Consider the following 25468-nt stretch of genomic DNA (forward strand, 5'->3'; position numbering starts at 1 on the left):
GAGTTACCCCAGAATATGATGCCATACGAAAGCACAGAATGCAAATAGGCGTGGTAAGCTAATTTACTCAGATGTATATCGCCAAAGTTTGCAATAACCCTAATAGCATAAGTAGCTGAAATCAAACGTTTCAGCAGATCCTCAGTGTGTATTTTCCAGTTCAACCCCTCATCAATGCATACACCTAGAAATTTTGAATATTCTATCTTAGCTACCGATTTCTGATCGAAGTCTATATTTATCAATGGGGTCATTCCATTTACTGTGTGGAACTGTATATACTGTGTTTTGTCAAAGTTTAGTGAGAGCCCATTTGCAGAGAACCACTTAATGATTTTCTCAAAAACATCGTTTACAATTTTACCAGTTAATTCTTGTCTCTTGGGTGTGATAGCTATACTTGTATCATCGGCAAAAAGTACCAGCTTTGCATCTTCGCGTTGAACTGTCCTGCTGGAAGATGCCGTTCTGCCGAGGAAAACAAACTGCATGTATGGGTAGACATGGTCCCCAGGGATAGATTCATATTTGTGTTGATCCACTGTGGCTTACAGAATGACGAGATCATCCAGGAAACGTCACAAAAATATTCAACCTTTTCGCTCCTTCGTTGCTTGGTTTCAGATGTTTCACTTCTTACACGCCGTCGGCCATCTGTCCGATGGAGCAGTAAAAGTAATTCATGTGAAAAAGCCATCTATCGCCACACAGTGGACACCCAGTTGCGGCATTGGCATTCAAATTCCAGCCTTCGTCGCCGATGAAAAGCAGCCAACATGGGTGCCTGAATTAGGCGCCTGCTGCAGATGCCCGTACGCTGGTACGTTCGCTGAACCGTTCTTGAGAAGACATTATTGGTAGCCCCTTGGTTGATGTCAGCAGTCAGTTGCCCGTACGCTGGTACGTTTGCTGAACCGTTCTTGAGAAGACATTATTGGTAGCCCCTTGGTTGATGTCAGCAGTCAGTTGCTCAACAGTTGCTCGGCTATTCGCCCGTACACATCTTCACAGCCGTTCTCAGTTTTCAAGCCGCGTCAATTCGAATAAAATCCTCAAGCTTTCGTTAACCATCTCCGCCATCGTCGTCAGGCGTTCGCTGACTGCCGGGGCTGCTACGCTTTCTCGCATATATAGTTATGATGACATCACCAGCAGCCAATCAGATAGACCCAATGTGGCAGGCGCGCGTAAGTCGACCCGGGCAGGTAGCGGAGCTGCCCGTGGCAGCACCGCTGACCTCAGCTGCCGCTCCCGTGTCGCGCATCTGTCTCTGTTTTCTTTCGATGTCCAACGCCCGCCCCCATGCCCTGCTGGGTGTGTACCCCTGGTCTCTGTTGAAATTGTTGTTGTTTAAACGAATCTCAGCGGCTTCCTTTATAACGGAGTCCCATACGAAGATGCATGAGCCAACACTTTTGTATTTTCGAACTGTATTTTATGTCCGTTTTTTAGGCAATACTCTGCTATGGCCGACTTGTCAAGCTCCCTTTGTTTTATGTGGCGCTCGTGCACAGTACAACGCTCCGCAACCATGCGAATTGTTTGTCTGATATACGTACTGCCACATTCACAGGGTACACCATACACCCCGGACACACGAAGAGCAATGTTATCTTTAACATGGTGCAACATATCTCGTATCTTGGGGGCGGGCCGGAGCACTGATCTTAGCCCCTGTTTCGGCAGCAGACGTCCTGACCCGCTCCTAGTTGTTCCACAGTATGGTAGGAATGCAGTCCGTTTGGTCTTTTCTACTGATTCACCAGGTGTCTTTCGTCAACGGCCCTTGAAAACGTTTGCGATGTCTCTTTTGCTGTATCCATTTTCCCCGAAATCACGTTTTAAGTTCTGAATTCATACTGTAGGTGGACATCGAAAGAAAGCACCTGACGTCACCGGTGCTGCCATTGGCAACAGCTCCGCTAGCTGCCCGGGTCGACTTATGCGCGCGCGCCACATGGGGTCTATCTGATTGGCTGCTGATAATGTCATCATGCCTATATAAGCGAGAAACCGTAGCAGCCCCGGCAGGCAGTGAACTCCTGACGAAGATGGCGGAGATGGTCATCGAAAGCTCGAGGATTTTATTCAAATTGATCCGGCTTGAAAACCTAGAACGTTTTATTCACGTATGCCGTTGCAAAAGACTCCGAGGACACATCTTCATAGCCGTTGTGCATCCCTGTCATCTATGGCCCACCGTGCGTCACAGTTGCCGTGGTACCAGTTTTAGATGGCTCCATTTTGCCATGCGCCGTGTACTTTATCCATTGCGGTACACGAACAGTTTAAAACCTGAGCCGTTTCGGAAATGCTCCCACCATTGACCTGAAAGTCGTTAGTGAAGGTCGCGTAAACGGTCCGTTTCCGCATGAAGAAAACGTCTGCACTGTTTTCTGCGACTCCCAACACGCTATATGTACCCTCCACAGCCAGTGTTTCCACCTGCCGTCTGTGAGTGGTTATTGTACGTTGACCTCAGACATAGGTGGTGGTCACACTAATGTGACTGGACTGTGTGCTTTGTCTCCTCTAGCCGCGTGTTACGGTACTACGGCGCGGGGTTTTCATGTGTTCAAATGGTTCAAATGGCTCTGAGCACTATGAGACTTAACATTTGAGGTCATCAGTCCCCTAGAACTTAGAACTACTTAAACCTAACTAACCTAAGGACATCACGCACATCCATGCCCGAGGCAGGATTGGAACCAGCGACCACGCCGTTCCAGACTGTAGCGCCTAGAACTGCTCGGCCAACCCGGTTGGCTTTTCATGTGTACCGCAACTACAGACGTGTTCCTGGAAACAAACGAAAAGTTAACTATGTAATTACAACTTGATGACTATTCCTCCTATTATTATTCCCTATTTATGATACGTACTTACTAGACGAATGTGTTTAACTGAGAGAAAATAATTATTATGAGGTTTCTATATACTATCTTGCTGTTAAGGAGGTAACCTTCAGATATACACGTATACTTTCTGCATTCACACAAGAAATAACATTACCAGTAGTGGGTAAGTCAAAAACACTACTGGAGGCAATTAGAATACAAAGCCATCTCATAAATTCAGTTACAAGGACAACAACGCTGGATGAGGAACAGTTTTGACATTTCATAACGAATACGATGGCCTGTTGACAAGTAATGCCTCCGAATTTTTTATGTGAAAACTCTTGAAACTTTTTAAATAAAAAAGTTTATTAACATTCTAAATCTTTATTCTTCGTATCTACACATTTATTTCTCAGAATAGAATGGTGACGAATACTTTTCACCAAACTAGAGACCAGTTTGTTGATACCGTCACTTTAGAATAAATGACTTTGCTGACGGAGCCGCAGCCTCACCTTTGCTTGCATCAGTTCATCACTATGAAAGTGACGCCTTCGAAGGTATTCTTTACGTTTTGCAAACAGATGAAAATCTGATAGTGGCCAGTCGGGACTGTATGGGGGATGATCGACGACAGTGAACCGAAGGCATCGGACTGTTTCAGGTGTCGCAGCGCTTGTGTGTCGTCTGGTACTGTCATGCCTATGTGTGGACGAACTCTTCGAATTCGAAAATCGTTTACAGCGACCTGTTTCTCACGCACCAACCTACTTTCGTCACACAGCGCCGTCTCACACAATTCGGTGCCCTCTAGCGGCAGAGGGCTGAAAAATGTGGACTTGAAGAACAGATGTAGAATGTTAATACACTACTGGCCATTAAAATTGCTACATCACGATGATGACGTGCTACAGACGCGAAATTTAACTGACAGGAAGAAGATGCTGTGATACGCAAATGATTAGGTTTTCAGAGCATTCACACAAGGTTGACGCCGTGGCGACACCTACAACATGCTGACATGAGGAAAGTTTCCAACCGATTTCTCATACACGAACAGCAGTTGACCGGCGTTGCCTGGTGAAACGTTGTTGTGATGCCTCGTGTAAGGAGGAGAAATGCGTACCATCACGATTCCTACTTTGATAAAGGTCAGATTGTAGCCTATCGCGATTACGGTTTATCGTATTGCGACATTGCTGCTCGCATTGGACAAGATCCACTGAATGTTAGCAGAATATAGAATCGGTGGGTTCAGATACGGAACGCCGTGCTGGATCCCAACGGCCTCGTATCACTAGCAGTCGAGATGACAGGTGTCTTATCCGCGTGTCTGTAACGGATCGTGCAGCCACGTCTTGATCCCTGAGTCAACAGATGGGGACGTTTGCAAGACAACAACCACATGCAAGAATAGTTCGACGACGTTTGCAGCAACATGGACTATCAGCTCGGAGACCACGGCTGCGGTTACCCTTGACGCTGCATCAGAGAAAGGAGCGCCTGCGATGGTCTACTCAACGACGAACCTGGGTGCACGAATGGCAAATCGTCATTTTTTCGGATGAATCCAGGTTCTGTTTACAGCATCATGAAGGCCGCATCCGTGTTTGACGACATCGCGGTGAACACACATTGGAAGCGTGTTTTCGTCATCGCCATACTGGCGTATCACCCGGCGTGATGGTATGGGGTGCCATTGGTTGCAAGTCACGGTCACCTCTTGTTCGCATTGACGGCACATCGAACAGTGGACGTTACATTTCAGATGTGTTACGACCCGTGGCTCTACCCTTCATTCGATCCCTGCGAAACCCTACATTTCAGCAGGATAATGCACGATCGCATGTTGTAGGTCCTGTACGTGCCTTTCTGGATACAGAAAATGTTCGACTGCTGCCCTGGCCAGCACATTCTCCAGATCTCTCACCAACTGAAAACGTCTGGTCAATGGCGGCCGAGCAACTGGCTCGTCACATTACGCCAGTCACTACTCTTGATGAACTGTGGTATCGTGTTGAAGCTGCATGGGCAGCTGTACCTGTACATGCCATCCAAGCTCTGTTTGACTGAATTCCCAGGCGTATCAAGGCCGTTATTACGGCCAGAGGTGGTTGATCTGGGTACTGATTTCTCAGGATCTAGGCACCCAAATTGCGTGAAAAAATAATCACATGTCATTTCTAGTATAATATATTTGTCCAATGAATACCCGTTTATCATATACATTTCTTCTTCTTGTAGCAATTTTAATGGCCAGTGGTGTACGATTGTTTTACTTAAAGAGCATTAAGGGTCTTCACATAAAAAAATTCGGAGGCATTACTTTTCAGCACGCCCCGTAGATCTGGACACAATTGCTGTCAGTCAGTATCCATTGATGTTCTGGGTTCCTTCAAATAGCGTTGAACAGATGTGTTATCTGTGTGATGAGGCTGGATACATTCTCGGTTCTATTCTCGAATATCATAAATATTGACAAGCGGAAAGCAGGATACTATCCTGGATGAAGAGTCATCGGACATTATCGTAATACTTGGTGGGCCCAGGGAAGTGCAGTGAGACCTTAGCTGTCTGTGTTAATGACTATGTGGATGGTATTATCTGCAGTCTCTGTATTTTCGGATATGATATCATTATATGTCTTGAATGCTTTTTGGATGAAACTGTAGTGATACTGAGTCACATTTTAACAAAATAATATCCTGGAGCAATGAGTAGCGATATTATCTCACTGTGGAGATATGTAAACTTATGCACTCGTGGAATGTAAAAATGTAATAATCTTACATACTACACGAGAAACAAGTTACAAATTTAATGTGTTGCCACGCAACATCTGGCAGCAATGATACGTGATTACATGAATGTGCTGAAGGCCGGCGACGCGCTGATTTTCATACATTCCAAAGGTACTGTGGGAATTACAGTTGTGCTGTAGTGTCTGCTTACAAAGTACATGTGGAATCCTGTTCAAGTGTTGAATCCATACATGGTTGGACAAACAGGGGACAGTGACCGTATGCAAAGAAGGGCTCTGGTAATGGACGTAGGCTTGTTTGGCGAGAGGCTAGATCACAAAGACAGCCAATTACCGTCTGGCAGACACTCGAAAAGGGTGCTGCATACCTAATTAGACATTTACAAGAAATGGCACTTAGTTAGTCTCGTGTCTCACGCGTCGCTTCACTATTTCTATCGAAATGACGTAGAAAGAGTCAATTTACAGCCAATATATACATGACTTATTGTATTTACGCTCCATGCTGGTCTTCTGCAGAATACTAAATACATAATGGCTCAGATTAAATCAAAATTACAATATTAACATTTGTCTCGTCTGATGTTGCAAGTGAAACACAAATTTAGCAACGAAGTAAACATATTTTTCCTTTATTCTACACACGCTACAAAACTTCATTAAACATTCAGCTATAGAATATGTGGAGGTGTCAAGAGAAAATGGTTCTAGATGAAATTTAATTTGGTACCACTCCGACATTTTCTGTTATTGAGTAACTTGTTAAACATTTATCTTCTCAAACTGAGATTCTAAAAAGAAGAGAACACCTGACTCTTGCATACTAGCAATTATACAAAGAGCGAAAGTTGCTAAACATAACTATTTCAGTAGCTTAACAACGTATTTCGTCCATTTAAAATTGTCACCCATATACACACCCAAAGATTTGGAGATTTCTACGCTGTTCATTGATCGTGTCAGCCTGCTACATTCATTATTGATATTATACCACTAGCTGTACACAGTTAATTATGGGCAGGGCCTACTGTGTTTATCGAACTTAAGGGCGAGTCCATTTGCAAGTAAACACTCGCTAAGTCTTTGAAACATATTGTTAATAATGTCTTATGTTTAGGGGAAGGAGTAGAGTTCAACGTCCCGTCGATAACGAGGTCATCAGAGACGGAACTCAAGCTTGTATTACAGAAGGAAGGTGAAGGAAATCGGCCGTGCCCTTCTCAAAGGAACCATCCCAGCATTTGCTTTAAACGATTTAGGGAAACCACGGAAAACCCACATCTGTTTAGCTGTATGGAGATTTGAACCGTCGTCCTCTCGAATACGAGTCTACTGTGCTAATCAATGCACTATTTCAAGCGGTTCTTGTGTTGGTGTGTCTCGAAGCGAATGAATTATAACGTCAGTGTCATTTGAAAAAGTATGAATTTTGTTTCGTTTCTTTAGTTTGGAGAGGAGTGGGCGGGGGGGGGGGGGGGGGGGGGCGGGGGCGGAATAGAAGTTGACCAAAAACTGAACCCTCTGACACTCAGTTCGTGATTTCTCCTAATTACTCAAATTTTCTCTCTTTCCAGAATGGGAAATTCGTGAGTGTCCTACACAACGCTTCTTGGAAAGGAAGTAAGACAAAATTAGATTCATAAAAACTGTCAAAGAGACATCTATGAATAGAACAAAAAGAAATATAAATTTTCGGTAAGTGTAAATGTAATCTCTGCCATATACTTTTTAAAGATTTCCAGAGGATGGATTTGGTTGCAGAAAGGAGTTTGCCTTCGTGACACCAGTAACTTTACATCTCGTCTGAAGGTCGTTTAGGAACCTCACTAAGGTGAGCATTCATAAAAATAGGGGCTCGTTTGAACACATCATTTAACCACACATTCTGCCACCAGCATGTCCATCGGAACAAAGCCAATTATGTGAGATATCCCTACAGCTAGCTCCCTAATTAAAATTGATAGAAATTTTATTATAATACGAGGGTCATTTCGAAAGCCCTGAGCTCTGCGCACGCGCGACCTCTACTGTCGCATGATCAAGTTGAAATTCAAGTCAGTTGAGAGCGAGACTTTAGGCGTGACAGTCGTAACTGGTTCGCGTGGCTATACTGTGATTGAATCAGTTTTAAAACGGAAGCTGAAGCCGAGGCAGATCATATTACACGTAGCGACCAGCGTTCCTACATCAAAGTCGAATCTATACGTGGAAAGAACCCAAGGGAAATTTACAACGCTTTGAAAGCGGTGTTTGGTAGTAGTGTAGTTGATCCCAGCACGATATAATGGTGGTCTACTCATTTCCACTTGCATGAATATCAAGAGCTCAGATGGAAACCGAGTTCTAAGCAAAGAAGGGAAAGCAGAAAGGTGGAAGGAGTATATAGAGGGTCTATACAGAGACGATGTTCTTGAGGACAATATTATGGAAATGGAAGAGGATGTAGATGAAGATTAAATGGGAGATATGATACTGCGTGCAGAGTTTGACAGAGCACTGAAAGACCTCAATCGAAACAAAGCCCCAGAAGTAGATAACATTCCATTAGAACTACTGACAGCCTTGGGAGAGCCAGTCCTGACAAAACCCTACCACCTGGTGAGCAAGATGTATGAGACAGGCAAAATACCCTCAGACTTCAAGAAGAATGTAATAATTCCAATCCCAAAGAAAGCAGGTGTTGACAGATGTGAAAATTACCGAACTATCAGTTTAATAAGTCACAGCTGCAAAATACTAACGCGAATTCTTTACAGAGGAATGGAAAAACCGGCAGAAGCGGACCTCGGGGAAGATCAGTTTGGGTTCCGTAGAAATGTTGGAACACGTGAGGCAATACTAACCTTACGACTTATCTTAGAAGAAAGATTAAGGAAAGGCAAACCTACATTTCTAGCGTTTGTAGACTTAGAGAAAGCTTTTGACAATGTTAACTGGAATACTCTCTTTCAAATTCTGAAGGTGGCAGGGGTAAAATACAGGGAGCGAAAGGCTATTTACAATTTGTACAGAAAGCAGATGGCAGTTATAAGAGTCGAGGGACATGAAAGGGAAGCAGTGGTTGGGAAGGGAGTGAGACAGGGTTGTAGCCTCTCCCCGATGTTATTCAATCTGTATATTGAGCAAACAGTAAAGTAAACAAAAGAAAAGTTCGGAGTAGGTATTAAAATCCATGGGGAAGAAATAAAAACTTTGAGATTCGCCGATGACATTGTAATTCTGTCAGAAACAGCAAAGGACTTGGAAGAGCAGTTGAACGGAATGGACAGTGTCTTGAAAGGAGGGTATAAGCTGAACAGCAACAAGCAAAACGAGGATAATGGGATGTAGTCGAATTAAGACGGGTGATGCTGAGGGAATTAGATTAGGAAATGAGACACTTAAAGTAGTAAAGGAGTTTTGCTATTTGTGGAGCAAAATAACTGATGATGGTCGAAGTAGGTAGGATATAAAATGTAGACTGGCAATGGCAAGGAAAGCGTTTCTGAAAAAGAAAAATTTGTTAACATCGAGTATTGATTTAAGTGTTAGGAAGTCGTTTCTGAAAGTATTTGTATGGAGTGTAGCCATGTATGGAAGTGAAACGTGGACGATAGATAGTTTAGACAAGAAGAGAATAGAAGCTTTCGAAATGTGGTGCTACAGAAGAATGCTGAAGATTAGATGGGTAGATCACATAACTAATGAGGAAGTATTGAATAGAATTGGAGAAAAGAGGAGTTTGTGGCACAACTTGACAAGAAGAACGGATCGGTTGGTAGGACATGTTCTGAGGCATCAAGGAATCACCAATTTATTACTGGAGGGCAGAGTGGAGGGTAAAAATCGTAGAGGGAGACCAAGAGATGAATACACTAAGCAGATTCAGAAGGATGTAGGCTGCAATAGGTACTGGGAGATGAAGAAACTTGCACAGGATAGAGTAGCATGGAGAGCTGCATCAAACCGGCCTCAGGACTGAAGACCACAACAACAACAACAACATTTCCGTGAAGGTCGTATAAGGTCTGAGGACAGCCCAAGAAGTGGAAGGCCACCAACTGAAACAGACTACACCTCCCAGGTTATTGTTAATGGCATTCTGAGAGAAGATCAACGCAAAACATGTGAGGAAATTGCATATGTTTTCAGAATGTATTGTCACATCAGTTTACAAAATCATAACCGAAAAGTTAAAGGTGAGAGAAGTCTCTGTCAGGTAGGTTCCACATGATCTGAGTGAAGATCAGAAAGCAGGTAGCAAAATAATTGCAGAAGAATTGCTTCAATAGTATGGAAAAGAAGGAAAGCAGTTTCTGAAAAGGGTTGCTTCACGTGATGAAACCTGGATACGAGATTTTGAGCCAGAACTGGAATCTCGGTCGTCACAATGGCTGAGGTCCGACCTCCCACGTTTGAAAAAAATCGTCCAACAACAATAAAAGGTGAAACTGATGATGACCTTTATACTGAAGGACTGTAAAGGCACTTTGCAAAATTCTTTAGTTCTATCTTACAGGTTGTAGAATTCTTGAAATGACCTTCGTAGATCTGTACACGGTTGGCTTAAAGAACCGGGTGATCAGAAAGTCAGTATAAATTTGAAAACTTAATAAACCACGGAATAATGTACATAGAGAGGCAAAAATTGACGCACATGCTTGGAATGACACGGGGTTTTATTAGAAACAAAAAAACATCCCATATTGCTAGACGCGTGAAAGATCTCTTGCGCGCATCGTTTGGTGATGATCGTGTGCTCAGCCGTATGCTTGGCCACCCAGGTCCCCAGGCCTCAGTCCGTGCGATTATTGGCTTTGGGGTTACGCGAAGTCGCAAGTGTATCGTGATCAACAAGCATCTCTAGGGATTCTGAAAGACAACATCCGACGCCAATGCCTCACCATCACTCCGGACATGCTTTCAATGCTGTTCACAACATTATTCCTCGACTACAGCTATTGTTGAGGAATGATGGTGGACATATTGAGCATTCCCTGTAAAGAACATCATCTTTGCTTTGTCTTACTTTGTTATGCTAATTATTGCTATTCTGATCAGATGAAGCGCCATCCGTCGGACATTTTTTGAACGTTTGTATTTTTTTGTTCTAATAAAACTCCATGTCATTCCAAGCAAGTGTGTCAATTTGTACCTCTCTATCTACATTATTCCGTGATTTATTCAGCTTTCAAGTTTATACTGACTTTTTGATCACCCGGTACATCAGCTAAAAAACAGAAAATTGCTATTTAAAAAAATTGTAATTCGTTGTTGGAAATCTCTGTAAAGTAACTAAATAAACTAAGTTCATAACTCTCCAGAAATAATAACGTTTCTTACGGTTCCCTCTCTAAATAAATATTTCTATCATTTAATATTTTGTAAGTTATAGAGAAAAACACTTTCTACTCATATTACGTCTCTCTCTCTCTCTCTCTCTCTCTCTCTCTCTCTCTCTCTGTGTGTGTGTGTGTGTGTGTGTGTGTGTGTGTGTATGTGTGTGTGTGTGTGTGTATGTGTGTGTGTGTGTGTGTGTGTGTGTGCATGTGTGTGTGTGTGAAAACCACGCAACCCAATTACAAGTTGACATAAAAGGTTTCAGAAGGTTTGGATCATCTATGTCTTACATTACAAGTCGCTAAACAACTAACTAAAGCACACCTTGCAAAATTTATTGCTGATGAATTTTGAAGTAAGGCTAAATGAATTTGGCAAGCAATACCTCGAAAAAAATTTGAGACACGTCTCTAATTTGATGCCTCGTATGTGTCATTTGTTTGCATTAACGTCGTCACGACTGGCATAAAGTTTATGTTTTTATGACCTCCATTCACGTGGCTGCAGTTTCATTTCTCCAGTTGTGTATGACCACGTTGGCAAGCTTATTCAAAGGGCTATATCATAAAATATGTCTCCTTATTTAAGTGCTGTGTAGGTGGCAGGTTATCTTATGAAAGGCCAGTGGGTACGTAGCGTAATACGTTTCAAGCTAACCACACAGTTCTTGGGGACAGTGTGAATTATTGGCTATTACTGACCAGGTATTGAGCGTTATACTGTTTAAACTTTTGTTTCACTCAAGACTGATAACACAGGTCAGCAAAAAAAAATTTTGGAAGTTGTTTGAAATTTGATAACTGAGTTTTATTACTTTTCAGCGCTGATTTCATAAATGTAATCCTTTTTTTTCTATCACGTCAAGTTTTTCTCACAAAAAAGGAAGTATTGTTGGGTATAATAACAAAATGCAAGCAATTTATCACATTTTTCCAACGTTATAAAATTTTATTTTATTTATGAATCATGTGCTAAACTACGTTTCCAGTACACTTCCATTTCTGTTTAAGCTCGTAAGTCCTTATAATAGCACTTCCTCTTTCTGTCGAAGCTTCGTTTATTGATTTTCCGGCTGTGGACTCGTTGAGGATCATCTCTTTTTGTCATCCAGCAGTAGTCCGCTATCATGTTGACGTTCCATCTTCCTTGATATCTTCTTTCCATTTCTTTGATGTCTTGATGGAATGTTTCGCCCTGCTCTTCACTTACATCACCTGGGTTTGCAGGGAAATAGTCAAGACGTGAGTGGAGAAAATGAACTTTAATGCTCCTGTTACAGCCGAGCTTCTTAAAGTTGTCGAGCATGTCTGCGACGATTGTCTTGTAGGTAGGATCTCTTTTGTTTCCTAGGAAACCGGTAACAACTAATTTAAAAGCTGTCCATGCTGCCTTTTCTTTTGTTTCCATTTTGTCCACAAAGTTGGGATCTGTCATTAGTTTTCTAATGTCTGGCCCGACAAAGATTTCTTCCTTTACCTTTGCCTCGGATAAACCAGGAGACTGTCCAAAAAATATCTGAAACATTCCCCTTCTTTTGGTAATGCCTTAAAAAATTGTTTCATCAGCCCCAACTTAATATGAAGTGGTGGAAGTAACACCTTTTTGGGATCCACAAAGCTTTTCCTCTCAAAATTTTAACCCCTACCTGTAAGGTTTTTCTCAAGGGCCAAGCTTTTTTATGTAGTACTGCTTTCTGTCTCTACTGTCCCATTCACAGGAAAGCAAGGGAACTTTGTACAGCCACTTTATTGACCAAGCAGCATTGAAATTACTTTTAAATCACCACATAGTGTCCCTTTCTGGTCCGAATAGCAGAGTTTGTTTAAAACCAGTTCAAGTTTTTTAACATTCTTTTACGGGAACCGAGTGTCCAATTGGTATAGAAGCATACTTTTGCCATTGTGTAGAAGTACTGCTTTAAGACTTCTTTTTGAAGAATCAATAAAAAGTCTCCACTCATCAGGAGCATATCCTATTTTGAAACGTGCTATAAGTCCAGGAACATCACTGCAAAACACCAGGTCACCTTCTTGAGAGAAGAAAGATACAAACTCCTTTTCCCTCGATCGATACCAATAAAAGGATGTACACGGAGATAACAGATGTTTATCTTTCAATGTAGATCCTAAAATCTCTGCCGATTCTTTAGAAAGGCCTAGGTCTCTAACTAAATCGTTCAATTCAGATTGTGAGAATGGAATGGGATCGATTGTGCCAGGATCGTAGCAATCTCTGTCTTCTTCTCTATGACCTTGCTGAGCCAATGACCCGTGATCATCTATATCCAAAGAATCTGGAGCAGAGGGTATTGGTACTTCAGGTCCATGAGGAACAGGGCGAACGGCTGATTGAATATTATGGTAAGAAATATCCTTTTTGTTTTTCAAATTGAAACCTCGTACGTTGCAAGAACAAAAATAGCAGTAATCACTCCTTCCAAACCATTGATATTCCAAAACGTAAGGACTGCTTTTTACGGTGAAACCATTGCCTCAGTTCTTCAACACACACTGAACAAACTTTGTGTGGGGCCCAAGGCTTATCTTGATCGCCTAACTTTGTACCAAAATAGGCGAAATATACTTTTTCAACAAAATCGGAAATGTTTCTTTGTTGCTTTTTAACGGTATAGCTACCACAAATGTAGCAGAAGCAATCTGGCGAGTATATACATTCCCTGGTAGCCATTGTCCATTGTCCATAAAACAACTTCACAATACAAGAAAACAGTCACTACTTTAAAGTACTAGTAACAACAACACGTGAACAGCACAAAGTGAAGAGGTACTGTGAACTGAAGGACAATAGCAGAAGCTGACTGCTTGGTGATGGCGAGGGAAGGGGCAGCGCGACAGACAAGCACTGACACGAAAATACTGCTGGTTTCTCCTAATTACTCTTTATTTTACGTATATCTTGTATAAAAATGGCTAAATAACAGTTTATGGAGATCCTAAAAACCAAAATTCAAACTCATTAGAGTGCTGAAATATCGAAAAAAGCTAAAACTAGACAAGCGGTACGTGATGGAATTTTTTCACTATTTTTCCCGAAATCAGCGTTGAAAACACCAAAAAAAACTTAATAAATTTGAAACAATTTTTACGTCGCAGACTCTGTAATCTATGCGTTGCCAAAGACAATTGCAATAATTTCTGAAACAGAATGTCCGCTGAGGATAAAGAGGGTTCGAAGGAGGAGTACGAGGACTCATCAGTACGTTGTCGACATCTACTTCATTACGTTGGCTGTGGAGATGTGGGTAACAGTCACATGTTACAGTGAATCTTCAGGTTTTGTCGGCGCAAAGACTGTTCCATTAAGTTTCGGGTGTACAGGCGCAAGAATTCTCTTTCTTCTTCTTTTAATGTTTCGGCTGTATAACGTTCAGCCATCTTCAGAGTGAGCCGCAAGACTGCCGCCCCTGTGCTCACTTCGTCCCTTTATACACGTGTACCTCGCAACTGCGCATGCAGCCACAGATGCAAAAGTACCAGAGACGGTTGTCGGCTGCAGAGACGTGCACAATGCGCGACTTACACCTATGACTGCGCAGTGGATCTGTGTTGGCATGTCGATATGCACTATGACGACGTCTTTGTGAGTTTATTACACCAAGTGCCGGATTCCATGATTTATCAAGGTTGAAACCACTATCTCTGTTAATCAAATTGGTCGTTAAGCGAATCTCAATTGCCTCCTTCACTATCGAGCCCCAAAAAGACGATGTAGTTGCCAAAATTTCGACGTTGTCATACAACATACTGAGACCAGTGTCAATATAGTGTTCTGCCACTGCCGACTTGTTAGGTTGTAAAAGTCGTGTGTACCTCCGCTGCTCTCTACATCTTCCTTGGGGAGTACGAGTTGTTTGTCCAATGTAAGAAAGGCCACATTCACATGGAATTTTGTATACTCCAGATTTTCGGAGCGCCCACGAGTGCAGCGGTTTTGGGTAGCGGACGAAAAATCACTTTTACTTTGTGTCTGCTGAGAATCCGTCCTATTTTTGATGAGAGGTTACCCACATATGGCAGGAAGTCCATCGCTTTAAAGGTTTCTTCGTCTTCTTCTGCTTTCTTTGTGGCCTGTCTATTTTCTGACGCTTGACGAACCTTACACTTCCATGATACGCATCAAAATTGTCGACGGAAATGTATCTACTAACTAACTCTAGATTCATCTTTTCACCGAGCTATTTTAGTGATTTTTAACGAAAACTGTACGAAATATAGAAAGAAAGCTGCAATGTTGGAAATTGTTTGAAATTACAAATAGTGGAACCAATCGCAAATCGCAATTTATTCTTTTTATAAGACCGTTAGCTACGCAGATGTTCAAACAGTGGTTATTCCAAGTCCATTGGCATATCTATATTTGTCTTACGAATTACCACTACTGCACTCGTACTAATTTACGCACTGATACCAGAGTCACACTTAATCAACTTCTCAAAACATGCAACACATGTAGTGAATACTGCTGCTCCTCTACGATGAAACTGTCAGTATGTCGTCATCATCTTCATCATCATCATCCTCGATAGTCATCAGCCTCATAATCACCATCAACTTTATTTTCCACTGCTGGTTAGTAGGACTCTTGCTCATCTAATGTTATTTTATTATTATTATTTACATTTTATGGCCTTCACTGGACCACTCTTTACACAAAGAATTTTTCAGTTTCCTGTCACCCCAGTACTTCTTCATTCTCTCGGATCTCATCCTTCTTTCTTCATTGGAACCACCCTTCCTATTGTCTGTTTGTTGATTCTCGTTTGCAGTCTGGTTTGTTTGTCTGTGAGTTTCCTGATTTCGTCAGTTTTGTTTCGTCGGTCTTCCAATGTAATCTGTAGCTCATCCATATCTTCCCTGATTTCTGTAACCCACTTAATGTTGCACTTACTATTCCACAATTTTTCTGTTATTCCTGATGATCTTGTTCTCTGGTGTTCTGATTAGATGTCCGAAAAATGAAATGCATTTCTTCCTGATTGTACTCATTACCGGTTCTATTTCCTTGTAGACTGTTTCATTTGCAGCTACTCTCCAGTGACCATCTTTCTGGTACGATTTGCTGATGCACGTTCTGATGATTCTTCTCTCTATTTTTGAGTATTTTGTCTCTTTGTGCAGTGTTAGTTGTTGTGAAGATGGTTTCACTTGCGTATGTTGTTTCTGGTTGAGTGGCTGTTTTGTAGTGTTTTAATTTTGTTGCCTCGACAGGCTCCTTTTGTTGTAGGTGTTCTTGGTAATATATCGTGATCTAGTCGATTTGTTTATCCTGTTATGCCATGTTGGCTTTTCATTGAGGTCATATGTTATGATTTCTCCCAGATATTTAAATTTATCTACAATTTTGCTTTCTTGGTTTCCTATGGCAATTTTGTTTATGGTGGTGGGTTAGTTAACATGATAACTGTTTTCTCAAAGGATGTTCCAAGACCAATTTTCTGTGCTATTTCCTGTAGTGAGATAACTTGTTGTTTGGTTTCCAGACTACTGTTGCACAAAAGAGCAAGGTCATCAGCAAATCTTAGACAATTTAAACTTATATTGTCTTTGGGTCTTCCAATTTGGATGCTCTTTGGGTTAGTCTTGTACCATTCCCTCATTCTGTATTCTAACGCACAGTTGAACAGCAGGGGTGCCAAGCAATCTCCTTGTCTTAAACCAGTTTTTATGATGAATGATTCAGAGAGTCCCCCCCTGCACTTAACTTTTGATACAGTGTCGGTTAAGGTGGGTTCTATCAATCTGATTAATTCTGTATGGAGCCCGAAATTTCTTGTTGTTGTTGTGGTCATCAGTCCAGAGACTGGTTTGATGCAGCTCTCCATGCTACTCTATCCTGTGCAAGGTTCTTCATCTGCCAGTACCTACTGCAACCTACATCCTTCTGAATCTGTTTAGTGTATTCATCTCTTGGTCTCCCTCTACGATTTTTACCCTCCGAAATTTCTTAAGATTTTTAATATTGAAGGTCTATGCATACAGTCATATGCTTTTTTAAAGTCCACGAAGTTTATTACAAGAGGTTTATTTCGTTTCTTGTAATATGCTATGGCTAATTTTAAAGTGATGATCTGTTCTGCACAGCTTCTCCAAGGTCTGAAGCCTCCTTGGTATTCACCTAATTCTTCCTATAGCTGCTCTTTGACCTTCTGGTATAGGAGTCTGGAGAAAATCGTATACGTGCTGTCTAAGAGAGAGATACCTCTGTAATTATCTGGGTTGTTATTATCTCCTTTTTTGTGGAGTGGGTGGATTATGGCTGTGGTCCAATGTTCGGGAAGCTTTTCTGTTATCCATATATTTGTTAGGGCTATGTGTTAAGATGTTCGAACTGTTGTTGTTGTTGTGGTCTTCAGTCCTGAGACTGGTTTGATGCAGCTCTCCATGCTACTCTATCCTGTGCAAGCTTCTTCATCTCCCAGTACCTACTGCAACCTACATCCTTCTGAATCTGCTTAGTGTATTCATCTCTTGGTCTCCCTCTACGACTTTTACCCTCCACGCTGCCCTCCAATGCTAAATTTGTGATCCCTTGATGCCTCAAAACATGTCCTACCAACCGATCCCTTCTTCTAGTCAAGTTGTGCCACAAACTTCTCTTCTCCCCAATCCTATTCAATACCTCCTCATTAGTTACGTGATCTACCCACCTTATCTTCAGCATTCTTCTGTAGCACCACATTTCGAAAGCTTCTATTCTCTTCTTGTCCAAACTAGTTATCGTCCATGTTTCACTTCCATACATGGCTACACTCCATACAATTATTTTCAGAAACGACTTCCTGACACTTAAATCTATACTCGATGTTAACAAATTTCTCTTCTTCAGAAACGATTTTCTTGCCATTGCCAGTCTACATTTTATATCCTCTCTACTTCGACCATCATCAGTTATTTTACTCCCCAAATAGCAAAATTCCTTTACTACTTTAAGTGTCTCATTTCCTAATCTAATTCCCTCAGCATCACCCGATTTAATTTGACTACATTCCATTATCCTTGTTTTGCTTTTGTTGATGTTCATCTTATATCCTCCTTTCAAGACACTGTCCATTCCATTCAACTGCTCTTCCAAGTCCTTTGCTATCTCTGACAGAATTACAATGTCATCGGCGAACCTCAAAGTTTTTACTTCTTCTCCATGAATTTTAATACCTACTCCGAATTTTTCTTTTGTTTCCTTTACTGCTTGCTCAATATACAGATTGAATAACATCGGGGACAGGCTACAACCCTGTCTCACTCCTTTCCCAACCACTGCTTCCCTTTCATGCCCCTCGACTCTTATAACTGCCATCTTGTTTCTGTACAAATTGTAAATAGCCTTTCGCTCCCTGTATTTTACCCCTGCCACCTTCAGAATTTGAAAGAGAGTATTCCAGTCAACATTGTCAAAAGCTTTCTCTAAGTCTACAAATGCTAGAAACGTAGGTTTGCCTTTTCTTAATCTTTCTTCTAAGATAAAGGTAGTATTGCCTCACGTGTTCCAACATTTCTACGGAATCCAAACTGATCTTCCCCGAAGTCCGCTTCTACCAGTTTTTCCATTCGTCTGTAAAGAATTCGTGTTAGTATTTTGCGGCTGTGACTTATTAAACTGATAGTTCGGTAATTTTCACATCTGTCAACACCTGCTTTCTTTGGGATTGGAATTATTATATTCTTCTTGAAGTCTGAGGGTATTTTGCCTGTCTCATACATCTTGCTCACCAGATGGTAGAGTTTTGTCATGACTGGCTCTCCCAACGCCATCAGTAGTTCTAATGGAATGTTATCTATTCTCGGGGCCTTGTTTCGACTCAGGTCTTTCAGTGTTCTGTCAAACTCTTCACGCAGTATCGTATCTCCCATTTCGTCTTCATCTACATCCTCTTCCATTTCCATAATATTGTCCTCAAGTAAATCGCCCTTGTATAAACCCTCTATATACTCCTTCCACCTTTCTGCCTTCCCTTCTTTGCTTAGAACTGGGTTGCTATCTGAGCTCTTGATATTCATGCAAGTGGTTCTCTTCTCTCCAAAGGTCTCTTTAATTTTCCTGTAGGCAGTATCTATCTTACCCCTAGTGAGACAAGCCTCTATATCCTTACATTTGTCCTCTAGCCATCCCTGCTTAGCCATTTTGCACTTCCTGTCGATCTCATTTTTGAGACGTTTGTATTCCTTTTTGCATGCTTCATTTACTGCACTTTTATATTTTCTCCTTTCATCAATTAAATTCAATATTTCTTCTGTTACCCAAGGATTTCTACTAGCCCTCGTCTTTTTACCTACTTGATCGTCTGCTGCCTTCACTACTTCATCCCTCAGAGCGACCCATTCTTCGTCTACTGTATTTCTTTCACCCATTCCTGTCAATTGTTCCCTTATGCTCTCCCTCAAACTCTCTACAACCTCTGGTTCTTTCAGTTTATCCAGGTCCCATCTCCTTAAATTCGCACCTTTTTGCAGTTTCTTCAGTTTCAATCTGCAGTTCATAACCAATAGATTGTGGTCAGAATCTACATCTGCCCCTGGAAATGTCTTACAATTTAAAACCTGGTTCCTAAATCTCTGTCTTACCATTATATAATCTATCTGATACCTTTTAGTATCTCCAGGCTTCTTCCATGTATACAACCTTCTTTTATGATTCTTGAACCAAGTGTTAGCTATGATTAAGTTATGCTCTGTGCAAAATTCTACAAGGCGGCTTCCTCTTTCATTTCTTCCCCCCAATCCATATTCACCTACTATGTTTCCTTCTCTCCCTTTTCCTACTGACGAATTCCAGTCACCCATGACTATTAAATTTTCGTCTCCCTTCACTACCTGAATAATTTCTTTTATCTCGTCATACATTTCATCAATTTCTTCATCATCTGCAGAGCTAGTTGGCATATAAACTTGTACTACTGTAGTAGGCATGGTCTTTGTGTCTATCTTGGCCACAATAATGCGTTCACTATGCTGTTTGTAGTAGCTTACCCGCACTCCTATTTTTTATTCATTATTAAACCTACTCCTGCATTACCCTTATTTGATTTTGTATTTATAACCCTGTATTCGCCTGACCAAAAGTCTTGTTCCTCCTGCCACCGAACTTCACTAATTCCCACTATATCTAACTTTATCCTATCAATTTCCCTTTTTAAATTTTCTAACCTATCTGCCCGATTAAGGGATCTGACATTCCACGCTCCGATCCGTACAACGCCAGTTTTCTTTCTCCTGATAACGACGTCCTCTTGAGTAGTCCCCGCCCGGAGATCCGAATGGGGGACTATTTTACCTCCGGAATATTTTACCCAAGAGGACGCCATCATCATTTAATCATACAGTAAAGCTGCCCAACTTAAATCCCATCGAGCGTGTGTGGGATGCATTGGAAACACGTATTGCAGAACTTCCACATGCACCAGCTACCATCCAGCAGACAAGGCTTTATCGAGCTATGTCACTCAACACTGTATCACTCGCATATTTCCACATTTCTGCAAAGACTTGGTCTTCTCTGCATGCCTTATAATTTTTCATCTCTCGGAGTGCCGTTTCCACCTCTTCTCATACACTCCTGGAAATTGAAATAAGAACACCGTGAATTCATTGTCCCAGGAAGGAGAAACTTTATTGACACATTCCTGGGGTCAGATACATCACATGATCACACTGACAGAACCACAGGCACATAGACGCAGGCAACAGAGCATGCACAATGTCGGCACTAGTACAGTGTATATCCACCTTTTGCAGCAATGCAGGCTGCTATTCTACCATGGAGACGATCGTAGAGATCCTGGATGTAGTCCTGTGGAACGGCTTGCCATGTCATTTCCACCTGGCGCCTCAGTTGGACCAGCGTTCGTGCTGGACGTGCAGACCGCGTGAGACGACGCTTCATCCAGTCCCAAACATGCTCAATGGGGGACAGATCCGGAGATCTTGCTGCCCACGTAGTTGACTTACACCTTCTAGAGCACGTTGTATGGCACGGGATACATGCGGACGTGCATTGTCCTGTTGGAACAGCAAGTTCCCTTGCCGGTCTAGGAATGGTAGAACGATGGGTTCGATGACGGTTTGGATGTACCGTGCACTATTCAGTGTCCCCTCGACGATCACCAGTGGTGTACGGCCAGTGTAGGAGATCGCTCCCCACACCATGATGCCGGGTGTTGGCCCTGTGTGCCTCGGTCGTATGCAGTCCTGATTGTGGCGCTCACCTGCACGGCGCCAAACACGCATACGACCATCATTGGCACCAAGGCAGAAGCGACTCTCATCGCTGAAGACGACACGTCTCCATTCGTCCCTCCATTCACGCCTGTCGCGACACCACTGGAGGCGGGCTGCACGATGTTGGGGCGTGAGCGGAAGACGGCCTAACGGTGTGCGGGACCGTAGCCCAGCTTCATGGAGACGGTTGCGAATGGTCCTCGCCGATACCCCAGGAGCAACAGTGTCCCTAATTTGCTGGGAAGTGGCGGTGCGGTCCCCTACGGCACTGCGTAGGATCCTACGGTCTTGGCGTGCATCCGTGCGTCGCTGCGGTCCGGTCCCAGGTCGACGGGCACGTGCATATTCCGCCGACCACTGGCGACAACATCGATGTACTGTGGAGACCTCACGCCCCACGTGTTGAGCAATTCGGCGGTACGTCCACCCGGCCTCCCGCATGCCCACTATACGCCCTCGCTCAATGTCCGTCAACTGCACGTACGGTTCACGTCCACGCTGTCGCGGCATGCTACCAGTGTTAAAGACTGCGATGGAGCTGCGTATGCCACGGCAAACTGGCTGACACTGACGGCGGCGGTGCACAAATGCTGCGCAGCTAGCGCCATTCGACGGCCAACACCGCGGTTCCTGGTGTGTCCGCTGTGCCGTGCGTGTGATCATTGCTTGTACAGTCCTCTCGCAGTGTCCGGAGCAAGTATGGTGGGTCTGACACACCGGTGTCAATGTGTTCTTTTTTCCATTTCCAGGAGTGTATATTACAATCTTCAGCCTTTCGCGTACAAGTCTGCCCTGCTCGTTTCTTCATGTCGTCTCTCCATCCTCCACTAGGTCGTTCCGTAGGTTAAGGTACTCACTATATTTAAACCTTAACCAGTGACTACATAACACAATATGACGCCACTTTTAATAGCCTGAAAGATTCCCCTTTACACGAAATCTGATTAAAAAAATGGCTCTGAGCACTATGGGACTCAACTGTTGAGGTCATTGGTCCCCTAGAACTAGTTAAACCTAACTAACCTAAGGACATCACAAACATCCATGCCCCAGGCAGGATTCGAACCTGAGACCGTAGCGGTCTCGCGGTTCCAGACTGCAGCGCCTTTAACGGCACGGCCACTTCGGCCGGCAAATCTGATCATAAATGACTAGTAACGCGATCAGACACTTCTGGTAGATATGGTGTTGTGAAAAAATTTTCTCTTAGCGCAATGGAATAATTTAAGAGGCATTTAACACGAGTTAAAATATGATACATTGACCCCAACTTAAATCCCATCGAGCGTGTGTGGGATGCATTGGAAACACGTATTGCAGAACTTCCACATGCACCAGCTACCATCCAGCAGACAAAGCTTTATCGAGCTATGTCACTCAACACTGACACATCAAACGAAAGTTGCATCTGTGCTTAAGTTTTGCCACCAGAGTATTTTTCTGTACAACCACATCGCGAGGTGAAGCCTCCGTGTAAAACAATATCGCTGACTGGGTTCCACTCAATTCACTTGCTGCTCCCAGCTAAAGATAACACTACCCGAGCAGACGGAACACTGACTAGAGTTTCTTTGTGCAGTGCAACTGCTTATAGACTAGGATATGAATACATAATATGAAAGTCGTTATAGCAGACGGCTTTCAAGGTCGTTTCTTATTGCGAGGAATCCAACATACTGTCTTCTTAGTCCATTTCCCTACATTTTGTCTCACTTTGTGACATGCCCATCTTCATTTCAGTTTCGTAGAGTCTTATGTGTGCACTTTTCGTCTTTTCTCTTAACAGATCCTTTGTTTTTCCGTACTTTCTTAGTATGCTCAACGGTCATATTTACATTTATGGTCAGGCAATGTTCATTTTACTATCGTATGAGGATTTAACGCCCATGATTTACTTGCATAAATTAGTACTGCGGTGTACTCTGGTTCCAGGCTATCCATTTAGCGTACATTGGCAATTTACTTCTGAACAAAGTATTCAATTTCTCTAATGAACTACAAGCCATTTTTACCAACCTGTTTGTTTCTTTAAATGTGCACTGTCCATCGCACTGGATTTTTTATTTTTCCTTCTACAGATTCGTCATCCTCTTCTCTAACTTCATCATTAATTTTCACTATTCGTCTATTACCACCCATTATTTTCCTCGTACTGCGATCTTCTGTCCTACAATTATAGTTGCTCTTTTCAGTTCCTCCGCCTTTGGTTGAAATTCTTCTTGATTCGAAGCAAAGGAAGCTATAGAAAGAATTTTTTGTAGAGACTATCCCTTGATTTAGCTGTACTGAAGCAGAGAGAGCGCCGAGAAAGTAAATCAAGATGGCTAGATTGGAATTCTAATCACCTTCTCTTGCATGAATGTAGGCTCTTACCTATAACCCCGCCCCTTTCTCCTAATCTAAAAGTTTCCTGAACTTTGAAAGACAGTGTTACATTCCTGAAATGCAAACGATTAGTTGCTTGGAAGGGAACCTCCGTCGAAACGCCGATGCATTGTGCAACACTCTCCGGAAATTCCACTAGCAGGAACGTCCGCTAGAATTTTGGCGCCTGTCCTGTGCGTGCAAGGACAGAGATGATGACATTTCACGTACACGTTCCAAGAGTGCCGAATCGGCTCTCTGGTCATGAAGTCGCACGTCACCGCAGCAGCCGCGGAGGATGCTAAAAGAGGCGGAGAGCCCGCTGTGTGACGTCACCGCCGACGGCGCCCGCTCCACGACTCGTAGCAAACACAGCAGCCGCGCCACGTCCCAGTCACCGCACGGTGCTGTCACCCACACGGCGCACTCCGCCTATCACCTGAACACTTACCACGTGCGACACTCATCTATGGAACCAACACCAAAAAACTGGGAAAATACCAAAATGCGCAAAAACCTTTGATAGTCGTTGTTAACACAGCCTTAAAAACTATGATGAATGTTGGGAACAAAGCCAGCTAACAAACTGTTTAAGGGAGGTAGGACGTCAAACGGGCCAACTTGGAGCAGGAGAGGCACCACAGGACATTTTAATTTCCACTGTCTATACTTTTACAAGTAAATTCTTAAAACTTTGCCAGCATGACCAAGAAGGATTCAGAATTCACACTCGTAGCAGCGGAAGTTCAAAAACATAACAAAATAATTTTTTTTTACATGTGAAATTTCATCAGTTTTTCATTTACTATTGGCTGCATTTGTTGCTATAGGTACACTTTCCTTCAAGTAAGAGAGACTGTTCGATGAATTTTGCACAGCATACAAACCATTCTTACAGGTGTCTGAAACTCTAGATTCTATTTAATTTACGAAAAAATGAATGTGCTGTTACGTTTTAAACTTTATGTTTAGAAAAAATCAAATCTTCTAGTTATTTATCTCAATTTTACCACAGTTTTAAATAGATTTGGAAAATTCTAGAGTTTCCTACACCTGTAAGTATGGTTTGTATGGTGTGCAAAATTCATCAAAGAATCTCTCTTACTTGTGAAGAAAACTGTACCTATAGCAACAAATGCAGCCAATAGTAAGTGAAAAAATGATGAAATTTCATATCTAAAAAAATTATTTTGTTATGTTTTTGCACTTCCACTGCTATGTGTGTGAATTCCGAATTCTTCCTGGTCATGCTGACAACGTTTTGTGAATTTCTTTGTAAAAGTATAGACGGTAGAAAATAAAATGTCTTTTGGTGCCTCTCCTGCTCCAAGTCGGCCCGTTTGACGTCCTACCCCCCCCCCCCCCCCCCCCCCCCTTAGCAACAAACAAACCAATGAGCTGCTGTCAACATCAAGGCGCATTAACAAAATGGCTCTGAGCACTATGCGACTCAACTTCTGAGGTCATCAGTCGCCTAGAACTTAGAACTAATTAAACCTAACTAACCTAAGGACATTACAGACATCCATGCCCGAGGCAGGATTCGAACCTGCGACCGTAGCGGTCACGCGGTTCCAGACTGAAGCGAAGGCGCATTAACACAGAACGTCAAGACCTGGGAAGAAAGCTACAGCAACCAGACGAATTCGGTATCCCTCTAAACAGTAGTCGGCCTCGCAGAAACACCGAGCCACAACGAAACTCCCGGTGCGAATTACACGAATAGACAAGTATCATGAATATGGAAAACTGAAATAATTTTCCGTTTGTTCATTACTGTATCAAGTGACAAATCATTTCCTACTTAAAATGTTGAATAGAAGGAGCTTTCAAAATGCAAACATCGGCAGCGTCGACGTGACATTATCGGCCCAAGCCGTGATCGACTGTGCGTACGAAAAAGAAAACACGGCATGTACTGTTATCCTGTCATCGAAGGACAGTCTAATTAC

This window comes from Schistocerca piceifrons, chromosome 6 (assembly GCF_021461385.2).
Source record: "Schistocerca piceifrons isolate TAMUIC-IGC-003096 chromosome 6, iqSchPice1.1, whole genome shotgun sequence".
Lineage (NCBI taxonomy): Eukaryota > Metazoa > Arthropoda > Insecta > Orthoptera > Acrididae > Schistocerca > Schistocerca piceifrons.